Below are 9124 nucleotides of genomic sequence, written 5' to 3'. Positions count from 1 at the left end.
ATGCAGCTGGGGGTAAGAAAAGGAGTCAACAGAGTTTTACCTTAAAACCCCGCACTGGGTTATAAATAGGCCGGGGATGTGTGTGTCAGTGGTGAGAATTACAGACAAACACAAAGCTACATGGAATGTGTGACATTAGGTGCATGAAGGGGGAGACGGAGGACAAGGTTTGAGGGGAGTGATATAAGCCTGCAGGTCTGACGCATGAGCCGAGCAGTGTCTGAGGTTGCTGCTGTAATAGGATCTTCTTCCTGTCTTCTCTGAGAAATCCTCATCCTCTTCTGCTTTGCACATGCTTCCTCTCTCTTTCTCTCTCTCTCTCGCTAACACACACACACACCTTTTATAAAAATACCCAAGGACAATCCTCACTATTAATAGAAGTGTTGTCAACCGACTCTGGAGAAATGGGACCTTCTGTTCAGCTAACTATTTTTGCAGCCCTTTCTACTTATGACCCCTCACACTGTCAATTACATCTTACTGGGACAATCAATCAAGCCAGCCCCACTACTTCCAGTGAGATTTCACCATAATGGTGCCAAGCTGTTAAAACAAGAAGTCGTTTCCTGCTCCTTCGCCCTGACATGCAAGGATGCAGTGGCTATTGTTCTCTGGGCATTATCAGCACACACAGATCGTTCTGGAGCAGCCTTGATGGACTCCGTTTGGCTAATATGTCAACACTGGGCTCTTGTGGTTCCAGCTCTGGTGTGGTAATCAAACGCCACACATACTGCAGGTGATTTATACGCCTTGAGGTTGCCATTCAGCCGTCCCGGCATCAGCTCTCCCCCCCGAGTCTGAACGCAGAAATAAACTTCAAGTCATCGCTGGTATCCACTTTTAATGAGAGGAACTGTTTTTGAGTCGGCGTCTACACCGAGTGCACCGAGCTATTTAGGAATCACTCAGGAAATTCGCACCATACTGCCACATGCAGAGGTTTGGGAGAAGGAATATTGACTCTTTTTCTTGAGCAAAAAGTTAAAGACGGTGTCGTACTGTTACAGAAAGGGACAGACATAACTAGAAAATGTGCATTTCCTGGGAAAATGCTTTAAGCAGGGTTAAAAAGGAGGATTAGTTTGGGAATCCTCAGAGCTACAGGGCCAGTGTTTTTTTTATTTTTTAAGAATATAAAAAACGTAATACCAGCAAAAACCCCTTGAAGAGGGATTTTATGAAAACTGCAAAAAATTGGAAAAAAGTGAAATAAACAGTTGAAGGATAATGCTACAGTTTAAAGTTTTAGTGGCATTTCTAGTTGAAAATGCATTGAAGTACTTAGTTGTTAAAGAACTCATCATAACTTTTCAGAAATGTTCCTTTCATTTCCAAGATGATCACAAAAAGTTTAATATTTTATAAACCATAGAATTTGTCAATACCAAAAGCTGGTAATGTCCTGAATGAGCAGAATATGGGGAAAGTTTAAATAGCACAAAGTCTGCAGAAGAAGTCTACTGGCAAAAAGTACAGAAAAAAATGAAGGAACTCAAAGGTGTGAATCCACACAGCATTCACTCTAATAAAGTAAGCATCTCCATCCAGATGGATGGATGGAGATGTTCCTGTTTAGATAAAAGTTAGGCTGGCTGCTGCAGAAAGCCTGAGTTTAAAACTCCCATTAACCTTCACTGGTTCAAAGTTGTAGCAATAATCTCCTGGTTGATTTTTCCGTGTAAAAACAACTGTCTTGCATTCATGGGCAGAGGCACAAAATGGTTGCTACATGTTTGCACATTTGTTCAACAGGTTTCTAGTTCTAAAAATTCAACCCAAGAGCAGATCTGCTCTGAGCTGAGTCACTCTGTGCTGACAGAAATCCCTTTCAGATCATAGTTTTGGTAATAAAAAAAACAACAAAACATTACAAGTCCTTTCAAATTGCACGAGTTGATCCACTAATATTTCGGATCATGTGAGGATCCAAGATCTTGTTGGTTTATTCCTACGTCTGCATTAGTGGCTCGATATCTAAGACTTCAAAGTTCTTGGTACGTGCATTTAGAGAATAGAAATAAAATTCCCGCTAAGGTTTTTGTACTACACTTCGTGAATATCCCACAATATGATCACGGTACACACACCTGAGGACCTCCCGGTTCTGATGGAGGAGCTTCATGGGCGTAGCAGCAAGCAGTCACTCGGATCTTAAAACATGGCGGTGTTTGTGTCTGCGAGCATCTGTGTTCACCAGGAATAGGGTTCAGGTTGGGAAAACACTTACAGCTTAACACCGGTCCTGCAAAACACCTGTCACCAACCCACACACACACACCCACACACACGCCCACACACCCCGACTGTTGCACACCACTCACACATGCACACCCGCACAAACGCTCGTCTGATGCATGGCATGCCATGCACTGTCTGACTGCTTCTCTGCTTGTCTCACTCTCTCTTGAACACACGGTGACATGCTTAGAAATGTTTACACTTGTGTCTGCAAGGTCACATTGATTTATTCTCTCACATGGCTGCTGTTACTGTCTTCTGATTACAGCGCGCATCCATCCTGACAATTACTCCTGTCAAACTCTGCCCGATAGTGTGTGGGCTGTTTTTTTTTTCTTCAAAAAGTCACAGAAACGTAGTCTGTATTCTGTGATTTCCTGTATGAATCTGACTGAGGACATCAAATTAAATCAGGCCAATAAAAACAGCGACAGCGGTTTCTTGCCTTCTTTCAGCTGCTTTCCCTCCATCTTGCTCACAAAGTCATCCATCACCCCTTCATTGCCACTGTTTCTCCAACCTCTGCCGCGCACTCTCGCTCACGCTCAGCTCCGTATATGGAGGGGCCATCCAGCAGGGGAGCCACAGGGTTAAATATACTCTGAGAATGCCAGACTACTCCAGCTAAACCACCGAAGGGTGTTGCACCGAGGCCCAGAGGGCCACGCATCGTGCGCGTTTGTTCACCATCTCATTAAGATGAGCATTTTATTCAGATTGCTGTGGCGTGAACTGAAAAGACAAGTTTTATTGGCAAATTTTCAAAGCATGTGTGTGAGCAGATATTTAAAATGGGGGGAAAAGGGAAAAACAACTTAAATTAAAGCCTCATGATTTCTGTGTTGAATTGGCGACCCATCCAGGAAGTACCCCACCTCTAGCAAAGAAGGGCAATTAACGGTAATTAAAACAGCTTGTGATGTCATGGTGGATTCCCAGGTTGAATGGAAAAGAAACAGGCCCACAGCATCACCGATTCTCTACATAACAGTGAGCATCAGATGCTTTTCACATTTTGTGTTTCATGCCAAAAACCAAAAAAGGAGTGTTTCTTAACTCAAACTTTGTTTTGTTTGATAAAAGCACACAGGTCTAGTTAAAGTCCCTATAGGCCGGAGATAGGAAGCTCGAGTCCTCAAAGGTTGGTGACCCTCAGCGTTTTCCTGAACAACTGGTTGGCCTTTACCAAATGACTCTGGTGGAAACTCTTTTACCCCAATATATCACTCTTTGCTGCACTGAACATTGAGATATTTTGTTTTAACTCCCATTAAAATCATGCTCCGCCTGTGTGGTGATTATATATATATATATATATATATATATACAGTACAGACCAAAAGTTTGGACACACCTTTTAATCCAATGAGTTTCCTTTATTTTCATGACTATTGACATTGTAGATTCACACTGAAGGCATCAAAACTATGAATAACACATGTGGAAATATGCACCAAACAAAAAAGTGTAAAACAACTGAAAATACCCCTTATATTCTAGTTTCTTCAAAGTAGCAACCTTTTGCTGTGATTACTGCTTTGCACACACTCTGCATTTTCTTGATGAGCTTCAAGAGGTCGTCACCTGAAATAGTTTTCACTTCATAGGTGTGCCTGTCAGGTTAATAAGTGGGATTTCTTGCCTTATAAATAGTCATGAAAATAAAGAAAACCCATTGAAATAGATGGTGTGTCCAAACTTTTGGTCTGTATTGTATATACTGTACATATAGGTCAATTTCCAGACTTTTTTAATTCCAGAAATATTTATCTAATTTAAAAAGAGCCAAATTCATACACAATGGAAAACAGAAGTCGTTGGAAGATGCTGTGACTGAGTGCTCCTATAAACATTCCATCAAACCCTACTGTATTAAAGATGCTATGGTGTCGTGATAACATGCATGTTTGTCTCGGGTCCTACTGGGTTTGGTTTAAGCAAAGTCCAAGCATGTTATCGAAAGAGGAAAAGTCTCTTCGATAATTTACGATATCTCCTTGGAACGGAGAGGAAGGATGAGCCGGAGCTCTCCACGAGATCTGGTGACATAACAAGGCAACACGAGAGCCTGGAGCGTATCCTCAGTTTATGTTGACAGAGGCACACTCCCTTCAGACGCCGTCTCCTCCTGGTTCGGCTCCAAGGGAAGATTTTCAGGGCACATTGTGGGAAAAGTGATGAACCGGCTGCACAACTCGGCGGCTCCTGAAGGTTGATGAAACAGGTAGATTCTTCATGTCAGCCTACATTTTTAGGATGACACGAAGAAACGCCAACGCGAGGAAAACGGACGCTGCAGTGTCAGTTTTGTGGTCTATAGATGAGAACTAAGAGCTGCCAAAAGGTTTGTGTTTGCACCACATCTGATGGAAGTGTGGAGCAGACAAAGGTGTTTATGGTCAAGTAAGTGCACGGGGGAGAGACTACTGAAATACACTGGTGTTTATGACATGGCTGGAAGGAGAAAAACCCAGTGCTCTCCAACAAGAACACCACCAGCTGTCTGATGTTTACTACAGATTGGGCCAAAATCCAGAAGCGCAGTGGAACATTATAGGAGCAGTCAGAAAAGTAAACATTAAATTAAAAAATAGCCTTCATTAGTGTATCATGGAGTCATTCCCACAAAGACTGTAAAAGTTCTGCATGAATGAGTGTTCATATATGTGACTGTGGAAGTATAAAGTATAAATTGTGATCATCAGATAGTCTGTCCGACATGGTGGTACTCTCATACTTTGGGCCTGCGTTGCAGCATCTGTATCTGATCAGAGATGACGAGAAAAGAAGAGAAAATAAAGTCAAAAACACAAATTTAGGAGAGAAGTTACAGATTCATCTTTAAGAGAGAAGCTCAGCTGACCCACACTAATAAACTGAGCAGCACCCGTCGTTTAGTGACCCGAGTGACCTTTTCTGATTCTTAGAAAGGAAACCAAAATACCCAGGAAGAAAGTCAACAAATGCTTTTCTTATTCTTGAAAAGATTAGAGTTGATAGCTGGGGATTAGTGCGACTACGACAGCACGAGCATATCTGCACCTTGATGTAACCTTCGAGCGTCAGAGCAACGTCTGCAGTGTTCCTCTCCTGCATGGTGTCACATTCTGAAAGCTTCCCAAAAGAACACTGAAGTTCTGCCGTTGTGTCATAGCTGCCTGCCCACATGCCCGCCACACTATTTATACCAGAGGAGCACAACTGCTGCTATAGGTACAGTTACAGTGAGGCACTTCATGCTGCAGCTGCCTGGCCTCAGCTAATTATACAGTACAATGCACACACTGTAGGCATAACACACACTTTCACTGATACTCACAATGATACTGCTGTTGGCTCTCATCCTGTATCGATCACCCAGATGGTTCCCTCCCACACCGACCAGACTGTCAAGGAGCCTGTCCTCTCATTGGCTACATCAAGAATGAGACAGACTAATTCCTGTCAGAAATCAGTGTGTAAATAAAAATTTCATGGTACAAAGGAACGGAAAGAGTGGTGACAGAGAGAATAAAAAGGTAAATAAGACAAAGAACGAGGCTAATATGGAACAGAAACATTAGCCGTTTATTTTAATAATCTTTGTTTCAGGTGATTTTGGTCTAGTTTTGCTCAGACGTTTGGACATTAAACTAATAACCATGTCTCTGTCTTAAGTAAAGTAAAATTAAATTAAATACAATAAAATAAAATTAAATTAAACTGTTATCTAATGATATTTTTGCTTCACCTTCAATTTAAGCATGATTGCTAAATATTTTCGGCAGCAATAATTTCTTTATTTCTTTATACCATAACAATTTTAATGTGTTTTTGTTTTGCCTACTCATGGTAAAGGTGAGAGCAAATAAATTAAATATGACCTTAAAACGGCGAGTGAATGATTTTTATAATTTGTCGGGGACTTTGTTGTTTTTTCTTTTTAGAACATTTTGATATTATGTTTGCCCTTTAAAGGTAAATTAAATATCTACTGGCTGTCAGTGAGGAAATGTACTATATTTATTTGTGTTTTTTTAGACGATAATTTAACGTTTATAGTAAAAATGATGAAAGCACAGCGGTAAAAAAAAAACATAAAATTTTCTATAAGCAGCAATCATTTATGGCTCTCTGTAATACTATTGTGGTATTTAAAATTGTTTAATTTAAATTTAAATAATTTATCTTGTAGTATGTCACACTGATAATCTTAGTAAAAGACTAAATTTATTTTTGACAACATTAATTCTCAAAATGGGCTGCACCGTGGCGCAGTTGGTAGCACTGTTGCCTTGCAGCAAGAAGGTCCTGGGTTTGATTCCCGGCCCGGGAATCTTTCTGCACGGAGTTTGAATGTTCTCCCTGTGCATGCATGGTTTCTCTCCGGATACTCCGGCTTCCTCCTACAGTCCAAAAACATGACTGTCAGGTTAATTGGTCTCTCCAAATTCTCCCTAGGTGTGAGTGTGAGTGTGCATGGTTGTTGGTCCTGTCTGTCTCTGTGTTGCCCTGCGACAGACTGGCGACCTGTCCAGGGTGTACCCCGCCTCTCGCCCGACACGTCTGCCGGAGATAGACACCAGCACCCCTCCCAACCCCACTAAGGACAAGGGTATTAGAAAATGGGTGGGTGGATAATTCTCAAAATAAGTAAATCCCCCCCTTCCCTAAAAATTCCTAAAAACTGAATAAAACATCTATTTTAACTCATATTTTAGTTTTTACATTGACCAGAGTGTTTAGCAGCCTCTAATTGTTAATCCATAACTGTTATGCTGTGGTACAACATAACAGAGACCCCTATGTTCCTTAGCTCCTCTTTAAAATGGAAATCGCCATGACAACATTCATTCATTCAAGTAAACATCAGTAAAGGGCTAAACGAAAATAACATATCGCTAAAACTTACTGATTAGGTTGATCATTTTACCAAGGAACTTTTTACAATCCATGACTTCCTGTTTCTGTAGGGTATAAATACGATGCAACACAGAGCCCGGTGTCTTTTAGCCAGTCTTCAAAATGGGAAAGACAAGAGAACATACCATGTAATCATATGAAACATGTGTGGATTTTCATAAGCTAGGAAATGGAGCTATTCAACTTAATGTGCCCGTATCTGTATATTTTAAAATGAAATTAATCATCTGTTATTTTGAGACTTTGATGTTATCATTCTTTCACATTAAAAGTAAAGTGTATTCAGTACTTAAGATATTCAGTAATTAAGATATTTTCTCTATTTTGGGGCATTTTGTTAAATAAAATAATTAGCTAATTTAGTAAAGACATCATGAATAAGCAAATAACCAGTCCTAAATATATGTATATGTGGGTAAGAAAGGCATACAGATTAACAAACACAAGTGATATTCACGTTTGACCTTTGAATTAAATATTATGAGTCATTATGGGGTCAAATCTTAGTTGCAGAGGACAAAGGTCAATTCTTGAGAATATTTCTTAATGAAAGTCAAACAAAGTCAGTCATGTTAACTCAATTACTATTTAATAAAGGGACTTATTGGCTCTTTTATTCTGCGTAAAGGATCCAACCCTTTTTCATTCTTTCTTAGTAATGATTCCGAACTTTGTTTCAGGAACTGAAACAAAGTTCAGTTCCTGAACTTTGGTGGTTCCAGTGGGTGTGTGTGTGTGTGTGTTTGGGAGAGGTTGGGGGGAGGGGCAGGAGTGTGTAACGGGGCATGGCATTATCACTGCTTTGCTTTATTAGTATTAGAGCTCAGCCCTCAGAATGAGCTGCAGCAATCCGATCTCTGCAGTGGATTGAGCGAAATGTCAGTGAGCCACCTTCATTTATGACATCCAGCGACTGTGAACCGTCACAGAACAATGGCTCAAAAAGTGAAGCAGGTCCAATGTGATCACAAAACATGCAGTTAGGGCAGAGGTTTCACTTTTTATGGTTTAGTCGGTGATCGAATGTAGCAGAACGTTTTCTTGATTCTCAGCCAGAAAGTGAGCTAACATTTCTTTTCTTGTCTCCCCTCTGGTGTGTTAGCGTATCCTCAGACTCCCCTTCCTTCAAGAGCTTGATTTGGAGTTTTGATCATAAACTTCAATTCATTTTATTGGGATTTTATGTGACACAGTGTCTCAAAGTAGTGCATCATTTTGAAGTTGAGGAAAAGGGAAACAAGTTGTGCTGTCTCCTCCAGGCTTGGACACCTAGAGACTGAAGTTTTGCCGCTTTTTTTTTTTTTTTTACAGGAAAGTTCATATTCAGTCCATTCTGACTGAATATGAAGGCTGTCTGTGAACATCAGTTCCTGACGACCAATTAGGACTAGACTTTGACTGGGCCACTCTAACAAATAACTAAACTTTGATCTAAACCATTTCACTCAACAACTCTAGTTGTTGTTGTCCTGCTGGGGGGAGAATCTTTTCTCTTGAACAGGTGTTTGGGGTGTTAGGTCAAAAAGTTACATTTTGTCTTATCTAACCAGTGTACCTACTTCCACACGCTTCCTACTGGGCTTGTGGCAAATAGCCAACAAGGCTTATCATGGCTTTCTTTTAGCAGCAGATGGATATTTGGGACGACCTATAGCTATCCTGTCAAGCTTTTTGTTTCCCAGCTGAGCTGTAGATTTCTGCATCTCCCCCTCGGTGTTTCTCTGATGCAAATTTTTACTAATGTTCTCTAGCAAACCTCCAACACCTTAGCAGAAGAGCTGCATTTTTTTTAATGGATTTAAATTACACACAGAGGCTGAAACAAATCCTTGTCAAACCTCAGATTTTTCTTATTCTTTTCACTTCTACTTCACAAGTGTAGAAGTGATATGTCATATGAATGTCCAGGGCTACTTACAAATTCCTAATAAAATATATTGAAGTTTGTGTTTGCAAAACAACAAATTGAAAAAAAAAA

This window comes from Xiphophorus couchianus, chromosome 16, assembly GCF_001444195.1.
Source record: "Xiphophorus couchianus chromosome 16, X_couchianus-1.0, whole genome shotgun sequence".
In the NCBI taxonomy this organism is placed as follows: Eukaryota; Metazoa; Chordata; class Actinopteri; order Cyprinodontiformes; family Poeciliidae; genus Xiphophorus; species Xiphophorus couchianus.
This window is presented reverse-complemented; position numbering follows the sequence as displayed.